The sequence below is a fragment of the Corvus cornix genome, chromosome 4 (assembly GCF_000738735.6).
Source record: "Corvus cornix cornix isolate S_Up_H32 chromosome 4, ASM73873v5, whole genome shotgun sequence".
Classification (NCBI taxonomy): Eukaryota; Metazoa; Chordata; class Aves; order Passeriformes; family Corvidae; genus Corvus; species Corvus cornix.
Genome location: NC_046334.1, coordinates 7,322,258 through 7,348,122, shown reverse-complemented (window position 1 = coordinate 7,348,122; position 25,865 = coordinate 7,322,258). Strand labels below are relative to the sequence as shown.

Genomic DNA, 25,865 nt, shown 5'->3' with positions numbered 1-25,865 from the left:
CCATGACAACTTTGAATAAACATCAAGTCTGATGTGTAAAATTAAACTCAGGCATACATGGAAAAATTATCCATGTCTTTTCATCATGTAAAAACATGGTTTACATAGTAAAGTTTTTAAAGCAAGGAAGTTTAAAATTACAAACAGTTGCTATAGATAAACAGTGGTCAAAATAATTCCCTGATCTCCATGGCTTTAAACCAACTGTTTGGCTTGATCATGGTTCAGTCACACAAGAAAAAAGATCCTAAGACAATAAACAGCCCCATTAGCACTACGGAAAGGAAATTGAGAACAGAAGTATGAGCAGCTGACTTGGATCTTGGGAAATTGTAAATATGATCAACTAGGTAATTATAGCTGTAGCCAATACGACATGAATTATGAACAATAGAGTCTGACTGAACATAGGGACAACGAAAAGGACTCAGAGCTAAAAGACCCCATCAGACATGGTCCTGTACTTTTAAAATGTGAACTAACTCTGTTAGGAAAGAACAGGTTATAAGCAGTTTGAAATATCACTCTCAAAAGTTCATTTTTATAAATCAAAAAAATAAATATAAATAACTGTAGTGCTGCAATGTTTTATTGTATTTTTGTATGTTCTTTGTACCCCAATGGTTCATCCCTATCTCCCCCACTTCCATTCCCAGTTGGTTTGCCCCAGATTCAAGCCGCTCCCCCAGTGCTCCCAATATGGTTATCCCCTCCCTTTGTCCTGGCTCCTTGCCTGCCAATCGCCCAAACCCCTTCCGGACTTCTGGATTGTTCTGTGTCTGTCACCCAAGCCCTCCCTAGTTACCCTTATATGGTCCCCATCAATCCCCCGAGACCCTGTACCCTCGGATACCTCCCCTCTTGGAAATCCCCTAAACCTGGACGCCCCATTGGGGCATGTGACCACTCTCCCTCCACCCACCAAGACCATTGGACCAGATGTGAGTCCTTCCCTCCAGCGTCCCTCCCTCCTAATCCTCCGATTAGTCCCTGGTCGAGTTACTCCCCCTATTCAACCACCCTTTATAAGGTATGGTCACCCTGCAACTATTGCTTGTTCATCACGGATTCCCTTCAGTAAGTCTTGGGTTGTATCCAGTGGCAAGCCCCTCGCTGCTTTTTCTTTCTCCCTTCGTTGGGGGCTGCTGGCTGCTACAGTGTCTGGAGCCCTCACTCCCCTGGGTAGAGCTGAAGCTTCAGAGGAGCAGCTTTTAAGCTCTGCGCCTCCGGCTGTTCCCCACTCCTGCTGCACACCGCTGGAGCTAGCCTGGGCAGTGGACAGCAGCGGTCACTGCGACAAATAACATTACTAAGAACACTTGAACAAAGGCTATGGAGAATAAAAAACCCATCATTTTCTATTTGCCCTGAGTGTCTTCACCATGTAATGTAGTATATTGGACACAAGTCTAATATAAATTCATTTCAAGATAACCACAGGCACTTTTTAGCTATCTTGTTTGCGACATCCCATCTGGTTATGGGAGACTCATCCATGTTTTACCTCAAATCACCTGCTAATATGGGCCCAGAAAGAATATAAATTGTATAATTATGCCCTTTACATCTCACACAGTGAATAGCATCCACAGCCTAATGGAGAACAATGGCAATAGTTTCCACGCTTGAAATGTTGTTTTCCTTACTTGAAAATAGCAATTTAAGTATAAGCAGTAGAAAGGTGAATAAGGTCAATGACCAGTGATAGAAATTTTGTTACAACAGATATTTTTATTAAGAAACTTTAAAAGTCAAACAAGGTAATTCCTAAATCTCTAGTGCTGCTGATGTAATATTAGTTAATCATGTTAATCACCTATATTCTGTTTCAAGTATCTGTCGTGGGGCCTCAGAGTACTGGATGGGTGCTCCTTGGTGTGGAGTTCTTAAACCTAAATAAATTAATAAATAAATAAAATCAGCAACCTGTCCTCTAGAAAAGCTATAATTAAATTTTCACTACTTTTCCTTTGGATGCACATACCTAGAGCACCCTTGTAGATTCCTGCCTTAATCCAAGTTGGTGTGACTAATTAAAATCCCTTATCATCCATTTTAAGGCATAAAACACTACATAAAATGTCTTTTAAGATATTTCTATCAAACAGTACTGCCTGTGATTTCAACCACTTGACAAAATTTACTTAGATAGAAGAAATAGGATTGCATCATATTCTTTATACCTTTGTAGTCTGAAATTGATGTAGCATTTTCTTAGAATGTAATGTTAATGCTAAGAATTCCACCCCTGCTGATTGGACAAGTTTTATAACATACCTGACCCATGACATGGGTGTAGATAACTTACAGACACTGAACAGAATTAACAATGACTAAACTCTGCCTTCCCAGTGTAAAAACACTCAAAAATATTAAATAATTCAGAAATACCTCTTCAACAAACAATAAGGTAGACTTCACATCTGTTCAGCCAAAGCCAAGGAGAAAACCATTATGATTCTGTCAGTTTGGGGTTTCGTACTTGATTGCAATTGTGGACCTGTTAGGAACCCAAATATGCTTCCATCACTTCAGAGAGTCTGTTTCCTGCAAGTTTGAAAAGCATAGCATGGACAAGCTGATTCCCATTACCACATGAATCTCAAGTCTCATCAAAGCTACTGAAGCAAAAGAGATGCTTAACTGAACTTAGGTTTTGATGAAGTAACATACTGCTTACAGGCATTTTACCAGATCAAAGGATTTAAATTTGTCCAATTAAGATCACATTCTTCACAAAATCACACCTTTGTGCAAAGTTAATTTTCAAAATCATGATTGTTTCTTGATACAATTATTGCTTGGAAGGAAAAAATATATAAATTAAGTGCACACCTTCATACTATACATTCAATTACATCTGTATTTGGTATTTAGATTGCACACACTCGTATAAATAATGTTTAACCCAGTTACAACTAGATTAAAAATATGTTCACGAGAAGGCAAAATAAAACCTGAAACCCCTTATTTTGTAGCATAAATAATAAGAATCTTTCTGGAACTTACGGATTTAATTGCCAAGAAACATTAAATAAGAGGAGGTGTCTTATTAACTAGATCACAATTACTTGTTTTATTAGAAATTTTTATGGACAGTTACTATTCTGTTCTTATGACATAAAATAACTTCACATAGATTTGATGAATCTGAGAGCTATGTGCTTTGATTACTATAATCTTAAAATTTGCTAATTAATTCCTTGCTAACAAAGAATCATGACTTTTTATTTGTGTTTTTATTTACCTAGCAATGTACTGTATAATCTTCTCATTTTTCATAGAAATCAATGTTTTTAAATATGTTCTGTACTTTTGTCTTCTCCTATGAGAAAATTTTTAATTATTCCTATTCTTGGATCCCTCTAGTCACAATTCTGTAAAATATATATGGTGCAGAGGTGATGCAAAAGGCATCAGAGATGTGTGGGGTAGTGGCAAATCTTCAGTTAGCATGAAGTTTTACAGGTCTGTGAAACGCGTGTGGGGTATGGGAATAAGAGTGGTGAATGTTGTGTTCCTGTAAGACTGCTTGAAATTCTGGGTAGATTTCAGAACACCATGTAAAATGTCAGACTTCAGACTGTGTAAACTATCATAGGTCCGACGAAGTCAAATGGAGGTTAAAGCATCATGATTTCAATCTTGGCATTTTGTAGTCTGGCATGCTGCTGTAGTCTCATACAATTCCTCATATATAATTTAACACTTTAAAGTGCCTTTTCCCCTGTATTTTGACTGACAAAGAACAACTTTGTTGATTTATGCTTTTTTGTACATTGGAATTTTCCCCCTTTCTTCTGTGTAGATAAAAACATGTTTGTTTCTTATGCAGCAACACCACCCTGTTACCTCCATTTTCTTTATGTAACACTACTTTTTTTCTTCTTTCGTTTTAGACTGCAAGCAAACATGTCCACCCTCATGTCCACTCTGGCTCAGCATCTTCTTGTTAATGAAGTGTGACAAGTTATAGTAATAATTTCCTCTGATATCAGATTGTACTCTGGACCTTAATGACAGTTCCTTATCAACAGTTCCAATTACCAATGCATCCCTAGTTCATTCTTCTGTGCTTGCCCACATTTCACAACACTTAGCCAGCTGCCACAACATCCTAAGAAAAACCTTTATTGATTATTCCCTTTTCAGATATGTGATCTTCTCATGTCTCTGTTTTCACAGCAGAACATGATCAATGTGATCACCTACTGTCCCCCTACTAGTCTGTCTGTTACTGTCCCTGTTACCTTTGCAAACTACAACTGCAAAACAGAATAAAACTTTCAGAAACTATTATATGTCAGCTACAGCTGAGGTTTTGCTGCTAAGGAAGTTTTCCTTTTCTTTTAGGTACTAAGGCAATCATTAGTGCAAGAAGTTTAATAGCTTTCAGATTTTTGGTTTTTTATTCTTTTGCCACTCTTCATTATCATAATCCATCGCTTATATCTGATGTTTAAATTGAGCCTGCAAACCTACTCAAGCTGTAGTTCCAAATAGATGTGTTAGCCTCAGGGGCTGAGTCAATATAAAACCAGAAAAGTATTCCTTAGAGGAGATATCCATTCTGGTAAGAAAGGTTTTAGATGTGAATATCTCCTAGGAAAAGCTAGAGGGATAATCAATTCTTACTGAAAGAAAAAATCCTTGGAGTCCACAGTGCCTGAAAGAAATCCCATCAGTTGACACAACTGAACTGTAGATGAAAATTTTAATTAATGGCAAAACATTATATGTCTGTCAGAGCTACAGGAGGACAAATGCCCATGCCACAGATGAGAAGCCTCTCAGCTGACACTTAACTTCTTTAACAAGACATTCAGAATGCTTAACAAGCAGGACACCACTGCAGCAGAGACGCAACAGTATCTACCACTGTAAATAGGAACATTCCTTTCTGTTATCTCCTAAAACAAGTGCCCTGTGTGTTCAATCCAAGATGCATAAACACAATCTGGGTAACCAAGAATGCTATTTTCCCTAATCTACATTTAAAGAACATTTCTTCAAATTTTCCCCTGTGCAGCACTTCTACATACAACTGAAACTATGTTTTATCCTGCATATTACTCAACGTAAACAGCTATCAAGCTTTCAGAAAAGAGCCAGTGCTCCTGATACCTCTCTTCCAGTAAGAACTAATAATTATAAAATTTTAATTTTGGTGCTGAGGGGTACACTGTTTTGTTCTGTGTCCAGCCACACAGGTCTCTGGCCCATCAGTAGTAATAATGGCAAACATAGCCTGTATGGCATGAACTACTCAGGCACTTCAGATAAAATCATGGCCAGAATGAGAATTTGATGGTCAGAATGTGAGGCCTTCAAAATTTCTTTCTCATTTTCTTCACTCAAATACTTCACTCAAACTTTATTCAGGCTAGGCCTCAAGGAGAATTAGGCACTTAAGTACTGTATAAGACTTCTGAAACAGAATACCTGTTTGCTACCCAACACCATGAATGCCTTTGGGTTTTCACAATGAAATTACTATGGTTGTGTTTGTAACACCAAGTTCTTGAGTGACCTGAGCAAAAGGCAGCAAAATTATGGCTTTCCTCTGCCTCCTTGTGTTAGCCTGCTCCAGTATACAAACTCTGACAAAGGTACTGGTTTGAGAGCTACAGAAAATGCTCCGTGCTTCAGTGGATGCAGATCACATCTCCCACTTGAAGGTCATGGTTCTCCTAGGAAGCTTAAGTCTTTCCCGCTTCTGTTTTGGGCAGTATAAAAAGACCAGTGGGTCACTGAATACAAGTCAAGGATGCCTAACCACATCTCAGTTCTGGTTTTCTATTTTCACGTGCAGTGTGTTTCTGGTTGTTAGGGTCGATTTGATGGAATAAAAATATGCAGAAATTTGTAGCAGTGGGCCACTTTAACAGAAACTTTGCTTGTACTTTGTGCTAAAGCCTATATTCCAAGTTCATGTATTCCATACATTAATAGTTAATATGAAGAGATATAATCTTAACAAGATTTGTCTATTTGAAGAAATATTTCAATGCCAACTTCATATTTACTAAACTAAAAGCTGTTCTTCGTTTTTTTCTTTATATTTTATTAATAAGACCCCCTTTTGCTTTCTCAGTTTAAATAAAGAACTGTGATTAACTGTAAAACTGATTGCTTAAAGTAATTAATCATTTTCCTTATGAAATTTCCTGGGTAAATTAAGGATCATATAATTGAAGGGTTTTCTCTTGTGTAAATGGAATACACTGAGAGCCTTGACTGAGAAATAGATGTATTGCCCAAACACCTAGAGGTTTTTCTTTTTTATTCTTTTGCTGGAATGAATACCTCTGTGGCAGGAGTGCAAGAGAACATTGTTTTTAATGAATAGAAACATATTGATACCTTCTTAATAATACTAATTTTCTTAAAAAGAAAATGTTTAGCTATATATTTTTTTTAATTCTAGTAACAGCATTACTCTAGTTTACATCCAGCAAAAGTGAAGTATAAAGTGCTATTTGCTTACAAGTATCTCAGCAAACCAAAGCTGTTTTTGCAGTGGCTTGCTCAGAGTTATACCAATCTGGTCTTTTAACCAAAAGAACTCCCATTTTTTTCTAGGACAAAGCCAATATGCATCAAATAACCATGTGGAATGGAAAAGGAAGGCCATCAGAAAACCCAAGACATACAAAGAGGTAGAATGTATGTGTGCATGTATGTGTTTTTAACCATGCTGAAAAAGTAAATATTGAGACTGATAAAATAAATGGGAGAACAAAACTTGTCTGTTCCTTGAGGCCATTAGGAAACAGCATTCCTTCTGAGATTCTTAACGATAAACAGGAGTGGGCAACATTAAATACTGAAAAGTATGGAAATGTATAAGAAGATTTTGAAAATAATAGGAAGAAATCAGAAGTTGTTAAGTAAGGAGAGCTTGACAGGGGTCGAGTTGTAATAATGAATTGTTCACACTGATATTTGAGACTAATTCAATCCTACCATAAGTGAAAAAAGTCTCATTCTTTTGTATTTACTTACTGGAGGATGGACTGCTGCTCAGAGAATTTTCTCAGAGTGCATGCTCTGTTTAGTTCTTATTTACAGCATCATCAGAAAAGCAATAGCATGCTAATGAAACATTGTGCCTAACAGTTCATCAGAAAAACCTGCAATTAGCACAGTATTACTGATTTAGATTTTGAAGACAAATACTCAATTCCTGCCAAGCTACACTACAGATACCATAGGTTAAAAGGACTCTAGAAATTCACAGCGAGCTCTGAGATATCTCTACAAACAGGGCATTTCCAAGAAGGCAAAAATGTCTGCATCCTTGGTCTATGTGAGATTCTCCTGCTCTGACTTAAGCCCGAGTTATCCAGCATCCAAGAGGGAAAAGAAAATACAATTATTAATTTCTGTGCAGTGTACCATAATCAGGCATTAGGAATAGTGTGGCCAGCAGGACCAGGGAAGTCATTCTTTCCATGTACTTGGCACTGGTGAGGCTGCACCTTGGGTGCTGTGTCCAGTTCTGGGCCTCCCAGTTTAGGAAGAATGTTGGGATGCTGGAGGGTGTCCAGAGAAGGGCAGCAAGGCTGGTGAGGGGTCTGGAACAGAAATCCTGTGAGGAGAGGTTGAGGGAGCTGGGGGTGTTTAGCCTGGAAAAAAGGCTCAGGGGAGACCTTATCACTCTCTATAAATCCCGGAAAAGAGGGTGTAGCCAGGTGGAGGTCGGTGTCTCCTCCCAGGCAAACAGCAAGAGGACAAGAGGACACAGCCTTAAGCTGCACCAGGGGAAGTTTAGGCTGGCCATTAGCAAGAATTTCTTCACAGAAACAGTGATGGGGCATTGAAATGTGTTGCCCAGGGAGGTGGTGAAGTTGCCACCCCTGGAAGTGTTTAAGACTGGATGTGGCACTCAGTGCCATGGTTTAGCTGAACAAGGTGGTGTTAGGCCATACGTTGGCCTTGATGATCTCTGAGGTCTTTTCCAACCTAGCTGATTTTCTCATTCTGTGATTCTGTAATCTATTCCTTTATCCATCCAGATAGTTTGTATACCAACTGCATACATAATGTAGCCTTTTCTATGGGAAGCATTATGAATAAAAAATAGTTTCACCAGAATTAAGGTGATTTCCAAGGCTAAGTAATAACAGAGCTGGATAAAGCAGCCAAATTAAAACAAGAACTAATTAAAACCCTTGTCATAACACCATTTGCATTTTATGAAATTATTAAACAATTTAGAAAGTTAATTTTTATTATTCACAGTCTATGGCACTTCCTTGGCCAGGGCTAAATGCAGAAACACCAGAATACTGAGCTACTATAAAGCCCCTTTTCTTATGATGCTGAATATGAGTAAGGATTAGACAGGTGTTACACAGTCACACTCGAGCAATTAATGTCACAAAGACTTCAGCAAGGCTAGGATTTCTCTGACAGTCCACGTATGGTCAAGATTTTTAGGCTGTGGAGCACCAAATCCAGCACAGAAAATAAAGCCAGGATTAAACAAATTAACATAACTGACTGCAGCATATCACAGACACCTTCCTGGTAGATCCTGTTCCTGCTCTTAGAGGAGCTAAATAAATTAGGCAAAATGTAATGTTTACGAACTTGTGCAGTTCCTTCAATTTGAGAAAGACTGAGAAATTCTTCCTATGCTAACAAAAGTGGCAAAAATAGCTATGACTGCTCCAGCTTGCTTTCTTCAGAGAAAGGAGAAAGCAAGCATACAAAACCCCACAGCAATTCATTTGCATTTTCTGTTCTTCCTGTCAGCAGCTTTATATCTTTAGGAGAAATATTGAACGGTTTATTAGAGATCTAATTTCTATTAATGGGAATGTGAATTTCATTCCTATGAGCATACCAGGTTTGGGCATATTTGTTTCATTCCCAAACTGTAAAACAGGTATATCCTACCTCAGTTTTACAGGAATTTTGAGTTTTAAGTATCGGCAAATTTTTCAGCTGGAGACACAGAAGTATATGGGTATTTATAGATAGTTTACTTGAAAATGCATAAATGTAAAGGAGAAAAACCCCAAACTGTTACTGAAATAGTATGATGGAAAAACATTTACTACTCTATGTTTTTCTCCTGATCATTCCTATGATGAAAGACCAAAAAATGTTCACTGTTAAAGAAAAAGCTGTTGAAAGTTTATACACAAGAGGAAAGGCCAGTCAAGATACTGAAATATAGGCCCAGCATTTTAACAGCCATTCTTTTGTTCTGTTTGCATAATATAGATTTCCACAAGTTAAATGGAAAACTAGCTACAGCAGATTACGCTGTAAATTTACATTATGCTGAAATACTTTTTGATTCTTAGAGACTTAAGTCTTTGTTCGTACTATAAGCATCAAAACAACTTTATTAAGTGCACAGCATTATACAAGGCTGCATGCCAAAACTTGTAAAATGTCAATGCCATGTTTTTCTTGGAATCTTATAATTAATTCATTATCAGAATAGCTTTGGGGCCTTATTCTGATCCATTTTCTAAACAGTGTTACCAGGAAATTATGTTCTGTGCTTCTGTTTATTTAAAGAATATCACTGCTGAATTTATGACAAGCAAACTAGTTAAAGGAAAGCCTTTGGGGGATGTAGTAAATTAAAAATGAAAACACACTCAGAGGAATATGGAATTTACAACCAGAAAAATGTCATAAAAAAGTGTACATTTGGAGGTTTATATAAATCAGATACAGCTTCTGTAAATACTTAGAGCACAATAAATACATGATTGCTGAACTCAAAGACTCGTAATTGATGTTACCATATCCTGCCTGACTGCTCCGTCCTGCTATAATAGAAGGCTCCTAAGTGGTAAGGGAGAGGATTTTGTTTGTTACTGCAATGAAGCAGAAGGAAAAGTCAGAAAGAGGTTTACCTTCAGTTACTGAAAAACAACCTGGCCCAAACACACTGAAGGTGGTAATAATAGTCTTTCCAAATATCTCAAGGGCTTTGAATTCAGAGATACATTATATTTTAGTGTAGATTTACTCATAATTTCTTGATGGCACATTTCAGTGATGTTGCCTTATTTTATATTTGGGAAAGATATGCTTTCAAAGTGAACTCAACATTAAGAGGAAAATGTACATGAATAGAAAGAACTCAGCGGGATTACAGCAAATATGAGTCCTTGTCTTTCAATAACATTAGAAAGGTGATCTTAGCAATCCTCCTTAATTTAACAAATTATAAATTCTGGATATTAGCTTTGACTTCCAATAGTAAAATTTCTATTTGAAAAAAAGCAAGATTATAAGCAAAAGAACATAAGCAACTAGGGGGAAAACGCACTTTTCACTGTGATGTATTCTTGTAGAAAAACCGATTGTATTCATGAACTACAAGCTGCCCTGCTCCTAGCATTTAAATTAGGACTAGCAGCTTCCTTACACTTCCACAGTACTCTTGAAAAACTTGAGCTGTAGTTCTATTCAGGACTTCAATGAAGATAACATAGTAGAGTGGTCAGCTGGAGGACAGTCAGTGCTTCAAAGGCATCGTGGATTAAAGGAACATAACTGCTACGAGGAGAAAGAGACAACAGAGCAGCAGTAGCTCAGCAGTTACACACAATTTTAATGTTTGGATGTCTCTCTCATGCATCGTACCGATGTATCTGAAGTGTACTTCCTACAATTTTCCCCTCCTCTTTTCCATGTCTTGTGACTTCAAGTGCACAGTGTGCTTCCCATTCTCTGCTTGCTTTGCTGAACTTAAGAAGCAACAAAAGAAAACCCTGTTGAGACTGAGGGAATTGAAAGGATGTCAGTAGTCACTTGAATCTTCTCACATTCTTCGGGTGCAAAAAAAAAAAAAAGGAGTGATCTGTGAAGCTCATTCAGATGACAGCCAGCAAGCAGTAGACTAAATTTGCCACCCTCTCATATGCATTAAAACCTCTGAAGGAAAAGATTAAAAGAAGCATGGGACTGGAAGCAGCACTTTTTGAGAGCAGAAATGGGCTGTATACTGCAATAGAGCAGTTGCAAGAGAAGGAAGGTGAGATTTGCAGAGTTAACATAATGTCTCCAAACTTTTCACCACAAAGTTCCTGTTCCTATGCACCACTTTGTGATTCCCAGCTGGCCAAAAAACATCGACTTGATTTTGCTAAATCACTTTCATTATATTTCAGATCAAACGTTTCATTCTTCTCAATGTCATTTTGTTCAGCTAATTCTTAGCTACAGGCAGCAGGAAAAGTACAAATTTAACATAGCTATTGAAATATTGACAAAGTTCTGCTGCTCCTAAATTCACAAAAAAATCCATTTAACAGGATGATTCAGGACATTTGTAACAAATTAACAGATCAAATTAGTATTTAAAAAAAGAAAACCTTTTTTATTAGGAAAATTGCAGCCAGTTCTAAGTGGAGAACTTTAAAATAGATTTTCTTAAGGTTTTTTCCAATCCAAGTCATTATATGAGCCTATGAAAATACTATTCTTGGTAAAACCCATGGGCAAAATTGTGCCTTGTTTCTCACAGCTTCTGCTTGGAGTCTCTTGGGCTTCTGGTTGTTCCTTTCTCTGAGATGCATTTGGTCCACACATGGAGGGCGCTGATAAATGCAGAGCATTTTTCTGGTTAAGGAAGAATTTTTTTGACAGCTGCTGACTTCAGGGCAACAGTGATGTCTGATTTATGACGTCTATCATCTTGTTTTATTTGGACAATTCTCACTGCTGAGGGATTTTTTTTTTTTTTTTCCTTCTTCTTTTACTCTACCTTCACGTTTGACCTTACAGCCACATTGTGGAATCTTGGATGATGTTCTGGCAGGCCATCAAAAATTAGCCATTTCTCACCAAACTGACAAAACACCCTAACAAAAGCCCAAGTAGTATCTTTCGAACACTTTTATTTCCACTATACAAACTACTGGATCAGGAAATTATTTAGATCAACAAATCTTTCATGGCTAAGTCCTGCAATGTTAAGCTAGCTCGATGCTACACAACCTATGCTTGTGGAATGCTCCAAACTCTTTGGACCTTGGACTAAGTTTTCATGGAAAAGACCAAATTTGCAACTGTATATTTTGGTTTATTCAGAAGATTCCAATAGTTTCTCTTATGCCACACATTAGGTAAGTGCTTGAAATAATGCACAGGTCAGGCACCTGCTACTGGTGAGATGAGGAAAGTGTTGGACTAGGCTAAGGGGTCACATTAGATTATCAGAATGGTGCTTTCATAACTGGGGATATGCAGAGTACTTGAACTTGAATTAATTCCTGAGTGAGAAAATGTTACTGAAGATTATTTTCTTCCAGCTAACCCACAGTTAAGGTGAAAGATAATTTGGAGACTGATGCCCAGAGAATTCTGTGTTGACTTTCTTTTGAATTCCCTGGGAATAGAACATAATCTGTAAGCAAATTAAGCAAATATGAGCCATAGTGAGTATTCCATACATAAGTGGAAAATTTAAGCAGTTTTTCTCCAAGTAAATAAAGCATTCTAAATCTTATAAAAGATTTGCTACTTTAATTTTGTATTCTTTCTTATGGGCATTCTGTGACCCTGCAATTTTATTTACTAAGTGGATGAACTAGACGACTATAACCAGACTGAATGAATACTTAATTTGTTAAACAGGAGACAGTACAATCTAACCACTCTGCTGCAGTTTATGCATCTTAAAATGTATAAATTTTTGGTTGCAAAATTACAGATTTCCAGGAAGGAACAGGACCAAGGAAAAGAGGGAAGACCATGAGCAAATTTTTTTGCCAGAAAACTTTTTGGAAAGAATAGTGTACCTACCTATCTCTCTATCAGTATGTACATATAAGTGAAATAACAGCAGTCAGTTACTCTGTGAATTTTTCAGATTCTGAATTGGTTGGAAAATGTTAAAATTACAGGGATAGTGTAACATCCAGCTAGTCTGTCCATACTATTTGACAGCACAGGAAACTTTCAACATTGTGAACTGTGGTTCGAAGCACATCCTCAGAGCTGGTCATGTAATAAAAAATCCTAACTTAGCAACTGCATTTGAATTATTTGTGAATTGTATGCAGTTTAACCTTGCATGAGGAATTTTAGGTTTTCTGCTCCTGCAAGGGTTGATTTCAGCAGGGACACCTTAGGAATGGTCTTTCCAGAACACCAAAAGCCTGTGTTATCATATATACATTTCTTTCCATGAAGCTTGTCTTTCCTTCAACCACTTCTGGTTCTTCCTGATACTTGACTCAGGAATACACATTCTTTTTCAACACTAAACTACCTATGCTTTTCTATACAAAAAGCTTTTTAAGTTCTTGCTATAGACTGCAACATCTTCTACTATAACCTTAAGTAGATTATGCCTGAAAGACTATTTCAGTCCTGAAGCAATTGGTTGAAGATACAAAACAAAATCTGGTTTGTGATTTAAGTGGAAAATTAATACCCTTAGCTTTGTTTCAGAAGAAAATATTTTCTAGATTTATTTTATTTCCATAGTGATGTTAAGAACACAATGCCATTCCATCTATTTTCAGCTATTGGATCTAATGAAAAATAAAAAAAAAAAAAAAAAAGCAATGAGATAGAAGAGGAAAACAACAAGAAAACACATCTTAGAGGTATTCCTTCCCCAAACTTTTATTAGTCTATTTCTCTCTGATGGCTCTGAAGGCACAGGTCTCTCAGTCATTGCAGTAAGCCTGCCCAAGATGCTAAGGTGGGATAACAAGGTGGGGTTTATTGTGCGGCTACATCTATTCCATGCTGTAGGGAAATGAGTGCACAGTTAACTTTAAGCAAGACAGAAAAGTCATCTAAGTCTTGTCATGTAAAAAGAGGGTATTTTAGAAAAGAATAGCCTTGTAAAGAATTGCTATCAATTTTGGATATGACCCTGTGACCCTAACATTTTCCAGATATACAAGCAAAACAGTATGCTGTGAGGAGACATCTCTGTGCAGTACTGATGAGACAACTGCTGTGTCCATTTCCTCTGCCTGCACTTTAGAAAGAGCAAAAGAAAACTAAAGAGCTTTCAGAAGCATGCTTCAACAATGAGCTGAACTCTGAAAATCATGTTTGTCCTCAAGTTAAAAGGACACCTCTTCTGTAAATCCCTATTTAGGAAGATCTTTCAGTCTAGCAAAGTACAACATGAGCTAACAGTAAGATATGGAATCTAAGAAAATGCAATATAAAACTGGTATAAGAGTTCTAGTTTAGATAATTCTAACTTGAATTCAGAGAATTCTAAGATAAGTTCAAAATTCCATTGTATGGAATACTTCATCAGAAAACCTGAAGTTTAACAGTCAGGGTATTTTGTTCAGCCTGTTTGTTCCTTTAGATCTTGTTTTATAAAACAAAGCTATTTTAACACGTATCAAAATTACTTTTAGGCATCCAGCAGTGCACCACATAAAAAAAATCATAAGACCAAAAAATATTGTGGGGTGTTTATGCTCAATAACAAGTTCTGATATGGGAATCAACAACAGTATATTTTTTGAATACAAAGTTCCCCATTCAGTCCATTCAGTTAAGTACTTGCAAATAAGCACAGAACTGAGATTCACAAGTTGGGAAAATGAGCCAGGAAATTCTTAAGCCTGTTTATAAAGCAGGACAAAAAGGGCAAGATTTAAAACCATCTTTTGTTGTAAAATCCTCAATCCTTAAATTTAAGGCTTTTCTAGGAATTTCTTATTTTCCAAGTTTAAAACTTTGCTTGGTTTTCGGAATTTGTTATAAGGAACAGGAATATATATGAACAATGTATTAGAAGTAGGTTCTGAATAGGAGCTACTTGCACTTTTGATCTCTTTCTAGCAGAAATGGAAATTTATATTATTCTCTTTAAATCTATTTCATAACTGAATCTCTTAAACAGAGAATATTTTACCACAGGCTTTTGAGGTTTGTTTTGCCTCAGTTGCACATTGGGTTTGTCACCAACAGGATACTCTTCCAATGGGAAAAAAGTCATGTATTAAGATTTGCCTCCCTAAAATGAAAAGAGCATATTGATAGACTTAAAAATTACTGCAATTACAGCAAAATAGCAGAGCAGAGTGAGGGAAAATAAATTGTATATTATGTATTATTAAAAACTAAAAATATTAATCTTGAAAGTTATTGTTTAAATTTAGTAATGCCTTTTGGTGTCCAGCTGCTTTAGGTAAAATCAGCTGGTAATCTTTTTGAAATACAATTTTTTTTTTAAATCCATAGTAAACTATTCCTTTGATTGGGTAAATATTATAAATAAACATAAGGGACTTTTGGATTCCGTGAGATGTAAAGCAATATAGGAAACCAAAAATATTATGGACGTGAATGGTTTGATGTCCTCAAATATAGTAAAATTCTGAAAGCAACAGTTTTCTCCACAAATAATGTAGGGGCTAAAATTAAAACGGATATTTTCTCTTAGTCATATACAGCATTTTCAGTCAATTACAACTAAAAAACAATGAAATTCTAAAAAATGTACAATTTATTCACTTTCTGTAAGTACATGCTTTTCCCTTCCTGTTCCATATATCACTTTGCCCCTATGTATACTGTTATTTTTTGATAAATCTTCAGTTTTCAGATTGCATACCTCATATAATGCTAACAAAACTGTACTTTTAGAAAACATCACCACAAAATCTCTTGACTTTCAGTCTATGCATAAAAATGAATTGCTTCCTGAAAACACTGTATTTTAGATACCCGTTTTGAATGTTATCAATTTATATGATGTACATGCTGCAATGAAAAGGAAAGACTATTTAGTGTGTGTTTCTAAGGTATCAGTTAAAGTTTATGCAGGCCTGTCAGAAAAGCTACACAGAATTTTACACATCAGGGTGAGCCCACTGGACTGATCTGAAACATTCAGTGAGAAATCAGCTCTATTCATTTTTAACCTCTAGTTGTAATTACCAATATTTTGCTAGTGCTGACACTAATAAATTCTAACTCACAAAGATTTTTCTTTGGCTCAAGTCAAAATTCCAAAAACAGCAGCAAATAAGAAATCATTAAAATTGCAAAAAGCAAAGACCAGATATTATTGAAACATTCTGAAGATGCTTCTTAGCCCTAAATTCTGTAAAATCTATTTTGAACTGTCAAAAAATGTATTTGTTTTCACCACAGTTCAGAGTTATGTGAATCCAAGGGATGGGGACAAATTTTCTTTGCTGAGCATGCAAAATTTAGATGACTGAAGGTTACTTAACATGTTAAGTAATTTTTTACTCCAGCATACAAGCCTTTATTAACTAAAAGCCTGGGGGCTTCACACTCTCACAAGAAAATATGTGAAATACAAAACCAAACATTATCAGTTATGGGATAAGTACATGCACTATATCCAGAGGCTGATGTCAGAATTCAAACTGAAGGAAATTTGTACTGAAGATTGAACAGTAACTTGTTAATTTAGGCTTTTTTTCCCCCTGGTATTCAAATACACAAAGCAGTTGTCAAACACAGCTTCATAAATCCAGCGCATTAAACCCTTCAGGCTTGAAATTTTAATTCCCCAATTACCTGCACTGGAATTGTCAGCAGTGTAAGATGTGTAGTATCCCATACTAGTCTGTACATATTGCTCCTATTCCAAGTTGGATGGTAATTTGTCTCCAGTCCTGGAAAAGGCTAAGCAAGGATGGTGTGCTGCCGTTCCAGTGAACATAGTTGAGGCAGTGATGGGAGCCATGTGCTGATGGAAAATAAATCCAGTGCAGAGGTCTGCTGTGGGGGAAAACAGTAAAACTCAGGAGGATTGGATCAGTTTTCTAAGGAGGGGTAATTAACTGGCAATCACTGAACTACACACCAAGGATCAGTATCACGTATGAAAAGGATACACCACTATAGCAGATGCAAAAACATTATTGAAATCAATAAACTGCTAAAAATGTTTAAACCCACTTCTATAATACCACACTATTCCAGTTACACACCTTCACATAGTGATGTGACCAACCTTGGCTCTTGCAAGTACCCTTTACCAGCTTTTCTGGGAGCCTTCCATCTGCACACACCGTGTGCTGGAAGTGTGGGCACTCCAGCTCTAGGTGTACTTGTGCAGTTCCTGAAGTCTGCTGGTTGTGCCCTGCTGAGAAAGCACCCCTGGAGTTCCCCCCATGGACCTCTGCACACAGGGCATGGGGTGAAACAGAAGCAAGGGCTTGTGAGCTGGTGCAGGAAAACAAATTAATTTGGAAAAAATTCTGATAGATTAAAGTAGTATTTCACGTATTTTGGAAAAAGAATGCATTGGTAGACCTCTATGAGGGCTTTGCACCTTGAGGTTTTGTTATTTGCTGATTCAAAATTAGCACTCTAAAGTTTAATTGTTTTACAAAATCTCTCTAACTACACTTGATACAGAAACTACACTGAGGTCTGCTCTGCTATAGCTCAATTCATTTTAGCTGCTGGAGCATCCTCTCTATTTGTCCAACTATACATCAGTTTTTCTTTATGGAAGGATAAGAAATCTGATTTTATCATATCAAATGAGATGAAATATTTTTTAGAATCTGTCCTCGAGGTATCTGGTTTTAGATCATGAGATGAAGGATCAATATTCTTTGTTTTCCTGATGATTCAATTGAAACATAATGTATGAGTCACAGAAGATGTTCTATTAGGTAAGTGCCCCAAGGTCAAGCATACAGATCGGATCTTTGGAGGTTTTCATTACTGTGTTCGCCATATAAACATAGTTTAATAAAGCTCATTTTAATTGATATATTTTCTCTTTAATTATTCCTTCCAGTCATAGGACAGGAGGTTTACCCTCAGATAGTGTCACATACTGGTATTAAAATATTTTACCCACTACATAAATTAATTAACAGCAACAAAAGCTATAGCCTATCTAGAGTAAATGGCATTAGGTGTAATTATGAGTAAACAAAGCTTGTCCCTAAATTCTTTGAGCCTAGGTACATTTGGATTACAGCAACTCTATTGGGCAGTAACCTATTTGCCTAGTAATTGTGACTCATACAAGCACTATAACTACACTGATTAATTTTCCTTACAGACTCTGTGGTAGGTTAATTAAATGATCCATTCTAAATAATGACAGTCTTTTACAAGTAGCCCTGCAGGAACTGAGCTATTACTTCAAAAGACATGAGCCAAAGAGAAAATAATGAAGGTGAACCATAGAAGGTCCTCTTGAAAATATATATTTATACAGAAACACATAGAAACTCAATTTTTAAAATGCCATACTATTATGCCATACTATTTGACAGTGTTATTTACTGATATACTATCTCATGCAGTAAAACAACTACTGAAGCATTAAGGTCAAATGAAATATGCCCAATATTCCATGGTAAAGCATCAAAAATTTTTGGCATTGCAATATCTTGCTAAATAACTCAGTTTGCCATTGGTGAATTCATAAATGAACTTGCTTTTAACAAGTTACCCAAACAAGATACCCAAACTCATCTCTATCTACTCCCTTGGCAAGGTGACTACAAACTGTAATGCAAACACTCCTGCCCATGAATTGCTCTACCGCTTCTTTCTCTAACATTTGGCCCTTCAGAAGTCAGAGGCTCTTGATTTGCAAATAAGATTTGACAAGTACTTTAATTCATCAAAATCACAGAGAATTACCTCAGCTAAAAGTGATTTAGAATAACATACAAGATCGCCAAACATTCTGCTGCTGGAGAAAAAACATATAATGGTAGTTTATGTAATAGGAAACACAGTAAAGAGAAAAGATTCTGATACCTCATTTGAGACCATCACTGTAAAAAAGTCAAGAGAAGGATCAGATTTTAGTAAATTCTTCTTTAGTGCCAAATAAGTATGTATTAAAAAAAAAAAAAAAGAAAAGGGTCAGCTCTTTAGACAATGGTGAATCCAAAAGAATGAATTAGCAGTCAGTAATGGAACCATGTCCTCTTCAGGACATACATGAGAGATAGCAAATGGTTTTCTTTCTGTGATTTCTGTTGTCTTATGATGTTGGTAGTAAGGATAACTGAAAGTACAAAGCAGCATTTCACACTAACTATAATACTTCAATAGGTTGTTGGGAATTAGGATGTTAGTCTTGCATCTCTTGGTCATTATGAAAGGTATTTTTCAGATGATTTGTCAAGTGTGAGAAGACAGGACAATGCTTGCTGAGGGTTGCTGAAGCCTCATACAGCCCCCACCAGAACATTCAAGATTCCTGCTTTGCACTTATTTTTCCTGCAATGTGGAGTGTCTGTGACATTATTATGAGGTGGACCAGATGTAGAGGCAAGGGCATGCACTTCATGACATCCAGCCTTCATTCATCCATAGCTTTATTCTTATGATTTATGTGGGTGAAGTAAATCTCACCTTTATTCAGTAAAATTTGTATTCAACCTGAATAAAACCACCTGCACAAATTTGTATACATCTGGCTAACCATGGAAAGCATTTATCAAAGTTTGGTACCTTCCACTTGCAGCTGAGGAGTCCTGCTGCCCCATGAGTGATCTCTAAATATCACTGAATTGTTATCTAAAGTCTAAAAATCTAAAAACCATTCTAAGCAACGGTTCTATACAAAAACTCTTGTGCCAGTCAGTGTTTTTGCTACACTAGGAAGTTTAAAAATATCAAATGGATCATCCTCTGAAAAATCTCAGATATAGAAAAGTCTAGTTAAGGTATCCCAATTCTATTTATGGTTTGAAAATTTTTGAATATAGGAGCTGATACTGGAGAGCAGTATGGAAAATGAAGATTTTTTGAAAATTTTAAAATTTGAAAAGTTATTTCTCCAATAGCTAATAGCAATACCTCTGTGAGCACACCCAATATAATGCCATGAGAGCTAAACCAGCTTTATTCAAACAAATTTTAGCTAGAACTTTTGCTATTACAAGATATTTAGCTTCAATAAATGGGGATAATATGGAGTATATGAAGAAGCAGAACTTTACCTACCTGTGTAGGAGGAAATGGATTTGGTTTTTAAGTTTTTAAATATTTTGGGTTGGTGGGGTTTTTCCCCATCAGGCTACAACAGTTGTGTATATTTTCATTTTCTGAGATCTCTATTTGGCCCTTAGCTGATTTCTTGTTTTCCTTCTCTTTCAGATTACTAGTTACTCAGTGAAGAGCCTAGCTCTCTTCTCACTGCTTTTTCTCTGTTAATTTTATTACTACAGAACTAATTTGGACTTACAAATTTCCTACTGTTTTTTCAGAGATGCTATAAGAGTGATTAACTCTTGCTCTTAAATAAGTAGTGAGAACCATGATATCATCTAATTTTCACCTGAGACAAACCACCATGTCATCTCATTTCCACCTAAACAGTCTTCAGAGGAAGACAGGTAGTGTATATCCAGAGAGAGAAAGGAAAATCATTAAAGAAATAGATAATTCAAGTGTCATTTGCTGTTATGGCAATTGGCATTTTAGGGCTATGTAAAAAATAAGTTATAGGAAACAAAGTAGACTTATTACATTAATCAGTTACTTTGGGAAATATATAAATATTGAATTTTCTCTACCCAGTTACACTAATATGTTAAATGAGAAAGCTTAAGAATTGGGGAACAGGTATTAGAAAGCCTTCTGTAATACTACTTGTGACATGGATTTCCACAAAGGTCATATTGTATCCTCTGTGGAAAAAAGGGTGAATGAATATCAGAATGAACTATTTTCTTGTTTTCCCTAGTTACAAAAGCAGTAAAGACCTTTAAACCTCAGTGAAAACAATGTTTAGAGTTTTATGATGCAATTTCTTTGGTCTTATGTTAGACAAAGTGTATATTATGTAGTCTCAGCCTGAATCCAGTGTTAGCCGAGTACACTATTCTGAGGGAATTTCATCTGAGACATGGGCATCTTCACACATCTGAAACTAAACTAAGTTATTCCTGTTAGTCAAAGAGAACTTATTTTATAGATCAAACTTGCTGAGAAACACGTCCCTTGTTATATATTAATGTCACTCAAACATGAACAGGCTTCTCACTTTCACCAGTTTCCTATCAGTTTTCTTATTTGGACTAACTGCTGCTAATTGGATTAAGTGGAGATAAGAACAAAAGAAAGCATAATAGGATTAAAAAGTAATTCCTAATTTATGATTAGGGCCCAGTTTGATTCCCTGAGTGCTACACAAAGCTGAGCACAACGGTAGAAAGGTTGTAACTGAAGGTATTTCAGTGAAATAAGTCTGCTGTGACTAAACAGATGATAATCACACTCTTTCTGCACCTTCATTAGAGACCAGCATAGGTACTGACTGGCAAAGGAACCAGAGTTACAAGCACTAAAGCCAAGCCAGAAGGGAACATTTCTGATGGGTCAAAACCAAAATATGCTGTCGTAGATTTTATCTGAAGAATCATTTAATCTCTCCTTTTGCATATGTAGAGAAAGTAAATTATCTCCAATTATTTCTAACTGGGGCAATGTTGGTGCCTCATCGCTTTCAAATAGCACTCACCATCACAAATGGCTAAACCATGAGTGTGGGAAGACCTCATCCTTCCCAAAGATGATTGCTCAAGGTCAGTGCAGAAAAACCAGCACCACACTCACGCCAAAGATGAGAGGAGCTTTAGTCTGAAAACCACGTGCATGTTTTACCGCAATGGAAGTCATAGAGGCGCGCCTCCTCACTGTGCCATTCAGTGATTCAGAACCAGACAAAACCTGCCAAAAATCATAGCTAAAAAAACCATGTCACATTTTCTGAATGCCAGGCGGAAAGGGAAAATCTGTTTACCATCTTTGCTATAAAGGCAACATCTTATTTATGTTCCAAAGTTTTCTATCTCAAATGTCAACAACAATTAGAGTATGTGTGGGAATGAAATACAGAGCCTGTGTTGCTTGAGAGATCCCAATGACAAATTATCAGCCCTTAAAACCTCTCATGCCGTCCCAGTCTCCTGCCCTCAATTTCACGCCCCTAATCCCCAACAGGACAGGGCTAATGAAACTGGCTTCACCAGTCAGAGTCACAGACAGCATAAGTGACCTGCCCTTTCTTACCTTGCAAAGTGGAGAGAGATAGAAATGCAGCAAGTGACACAGTTGCCAAAAGCACTATGGAGGCACAAGATGAAGAGAGCAAAATTGAGTCTCATCTTGCTGAGACACATCGGGTGGATTGTTGAGATGAATGAGGGTCTTTCCTTCTCCCTCCTCACACCCTGCAATCTGCTTCTGCTTGCACTGGAAAAAAACCCAAACATTGTGTTAAGGATATAGATAAAACCAATAAATCAAAAATTTTGTATGGATTTACAACTTTTTCCTTGACACAGTTTAAAAAAATTAAGGTGATCTTGTTTACCTATCCTCATATATAAGTACATAAAATGAATAATTCCTACAAAGTCAGCAGACATCCCTCTGAAGAGCAGAGCTTTACCTTGAATTCTGTGTTTTAATTTTTAGCATTTTTATCAAAACAAAACAGTCTTCATTTTCATTCCAATTGTTTCTCTGCTATTGGAAAGATTTACATTTACCTTTCCCATGCTGAAGGTCACAAAATGATGGATTAAGCCTTAAAAATAACCAGAAAGCATAGCTGAAAGACAGAAGAAATATTGAAATAATAGATCTTTTTTTGTGTTGATTTTGAAGATGAACATTTTATATTCCTGATGAGTATTTCTTAAAAAGTAAATTCAAAGTCACATAATTACATATGAAAGAGAACATTTAAATGACATTTTTGGTACTTTGGCTAAAGAACTAGGTATTTATAATTCCAGGCAAATTCAATTTTTAAATATAAGTTTAATGTGATTACTAATGTTAGTCTCATTAATGCAGTAGTTTTAAACCAGAACAGACATAGACTGAACAAAGAGGGTGGGAAAAAATGCACTGGATACAAACACGTCAGCCAGTGCAAAACACCAGACACCAGTCACGTGGGGATATCACGTATGGCTCTAACTCCATTCCTGAAGTCAGCAGTCAAGCAGAGGGGCAGAGGTATCTATTTGGCCTGGCCCACCTACAAGGGTGTCTTGGGGTGACTTTATGATGTGTATCCCCTATCGCCGCTCTGTGCCCAGGCGTGATTCCTGTGCCTTTCTGTGTCTTTAAAACTGGGTGTGAGAGAAAGAAAGAAAAGACCGATGAACTTTTCAAAGCAGTTTGTGCTCCAAGGTCACACTACTCCTCTGAGTGCTTCTGCAGTGGCAGGAGCGAAGGAAGCACCCTTTGCTGCTTTTCAGCCAGCTTTCGGCTCTGCTTTCTCCAGAGAGAGACGGAGAGTTAAACTTTTTTACCTGGGACTTCGGCTTCTTCTCTTCTGGAACTGTTCAGAACACCAGAACTCACAGGGAGAGTTTTCCACTGAGGCCCTGAAGGGGCCCAGGCCGACCCAGCCCCAAAGAGGGGAGAGAGAGAGACCACAGCCAAAGTAAGGACTCTGAGAATTTACCAGGTTCTCTCCACAGCAAGAGGTTTTATTATTTAGCATTATTCTTTTCCCATTGTGCATTGTGCCTGTTAAATAAATAGGTTTTTTTTCCTTTCCTCCGAGGAAAATTTTTCCTGAACCTGATGGGGGAGGGATGGCTGTAACCTGCCTTCTATCAGAGGATGTTCAGATTTGGACATTCCTCCCAATTTGTCTCAAAACCAGGACAAGGAGAAATTGCTGATCTACCAAATAGCCCAATTCCATTTTGCAACGTCACTTTCTGTCCAGTGTTGGAACTGCTTCTGGAGGCAGCGCCCTCCAGGGGATCTTTGCCTTCCATATGTCACTTCAAATTTTTAAACCACTCACTTTGAGTTCAGTAGTGGTTATCTGAAAACAAAAATATAAAGAAAAATAATCAAAAATACATATTTCATGGTATTTTCAAGTAAAGTTGTAAACAAGCCTCATTCTCTTGGTCATATTCAGCTTGAGCAAGATCAATCAGTAAGGTAGAAGAAATGAATCATGTTTAGAGCGAAGGCAATAGGAAAGTAGCTTGCATTTTGGATCATTATCAAAAAGTCTAGGAAGGCTCTGATTTTTTCAGAAGATTGGCAATCAGTACCTTTCCTAAACCATCAGATTTTCAGTATCTGGAGTTGTGTACGCAAAACAAATTTCAAATCTTATTTGCCCCTTCCTATACACACTCTATTTTAACTGCACTTTCCTGCTCTACTGGGTCAAAGCAACTCTTCCTTGTGGTTCATGCAAGAATGAAGACACAGGTATGATTCAGACAGGGACTTGAGCATGACAGATACACTTGAATCTCACAAATACCTTTTCCATGGCAGATATCACCATCAAACAACAGCCTGACAGCAAGAAAACTGTGCCCAGAGTGAGACATGGTGATCACCTGCCACTGAAACAGATTTTTTGGCACAGTTACCTCAAACAGCTGGCTCACCAAAACACTGTTGGAGAATGAGAGACAAGGGGAAGGGAGCAGGAAAGGGGAACATAGTAATGACAGCAACCGAATAATTTTTCATTGTTCCTAAAATAGCTCAGAGATGGAGGGATAGGACAGCACAGGAAGCAACATGAGATGGGATTTGACCCCTAGGTAGCCGGCAGTGTTGATGCAGCACAGCAAGGGATGTATGCACTCTGTGAATACAGTGAAGCAAATAAGAGGTGGCTGTGGTAGCAAGGGTGGCAGAGGAAAATGCTTGTAGCTCCACAAATAGGGGCTGAAGGGCTTTCTGTCTCAAAAACTTCTTATAAACAAGTTATCTAACGTGCAGAAAAACATTATTCTGAATTCCCTTTCAGACAACGTGTGAAAAGACATTCAGCTGTGAGCAGTCACTCCACCGCCAATCTTTAATTGCGTCACTGTAGTGTCTCAGGTTACCGAAATTACACTGCATGCCTATGCAACTCAGTACGCCTTCGGTGCTGTTTAAAAATCCCCACACATACCTATCAACAAGACATCCTCCCAATAAGCAAATAACCCTTAAAAAGTATCCTGTTTTCCTTTTTTTTTTCTACCAGCAATTTTTTTCTTTCTCACTGATAATACTGTTGCACAGCTGGAGCCCATTAAATTTAACAGCAACACAGCCACTTGCAGACACCTTAGAAGCCCTCCTGCAATAAACAAACAGAAAAAAAAATTAAAAAGACTTAAAAGCACTTCCACATAATGAGATTATAATGTGAAAAGATGAATAAATTCACTTAATACTGTCCCTGCCCAGCTCCGTGGGGTCCCACATGCCCCTACAGATGCACGGGTGGGTTCAGTATTATAGTCAGTAGCAAAGAGTAGAGAAGGGCGTTTGTGTGCATTCCAGCAAGAACATTTACTGCTTCTACACTGTTGAAAGTTGCAGAAGCAAATACGAGTATGATCCCAAAGCTCAGAGTTTTGTCTGGGGGCAGGGAAAAGGCAGGGCTAGGGAACGGGGACCAGTGGGGAAGCTCTGGGGGAGTGAGGAGGGGTAGAGAACCGGGAAATCCAAACTGGGACAGATTAACAGAACAGAACAAGCATCCTGGGAGAAGCACCCCAACACAAAGTGATTCTTGTGGTACTAGGGACTTGTCTTACTGAAAACTCTCTCTCCCTTGTAATGGATGTTCACCGGCCACCACACTTACTTATTTTTGTTCCTCTGGAATTAGCCAAGCATTGTTCATTCATGAATATTTGAATGTGATCCATCCACTCCCTTGTACATAAAAAGTTTTGTTTCAATTCCCTCTGTCATCTGGTGTTTGAGAGATACAAGGCATCCTATGAATGCTTTGTTCCAATCATTTGAATTAAAACAATGTGGGCAATTTTTTAGCACCTAGCCATCCTAGCTAAATGTTGACTGCATTGGGTTATCATATACCCAAGATCATCATTAGTTCTTTAGCACTGAGTAACAAGTCCCAAGAGAAAAAAACCTTT

At 37.2% G+C, this 25,865-nt stretch overlaps 1 long non-coding RNA gene across 1 annotated transcript; it reads right to left on the bottom strand.

Annotated features, from left to right (window-relative positions):
• Nucleotides 1-1,625: 1,625 nt before the first annotated feature.
• LOC109145607 lies at nucleotides 1,626-22,172 on the bottom strand. Its single transcript, XR_002047080.3, has 4 exons — nucleotides 21,997-22,172; nucleotides 16,513-16,716; nucleotides 2,392-2,547; nucleotides 1,626-1,892 (listed from the first exon to the last, which is right to left on the bottom strand). It is a non-coding gene; the product is annotated as an uncharacterized LOC109145607 (long non-coding RNA).
• Between the last annotated feature and the right edge of the window lie 3,693 nt (nucleotides 22,173-25,865).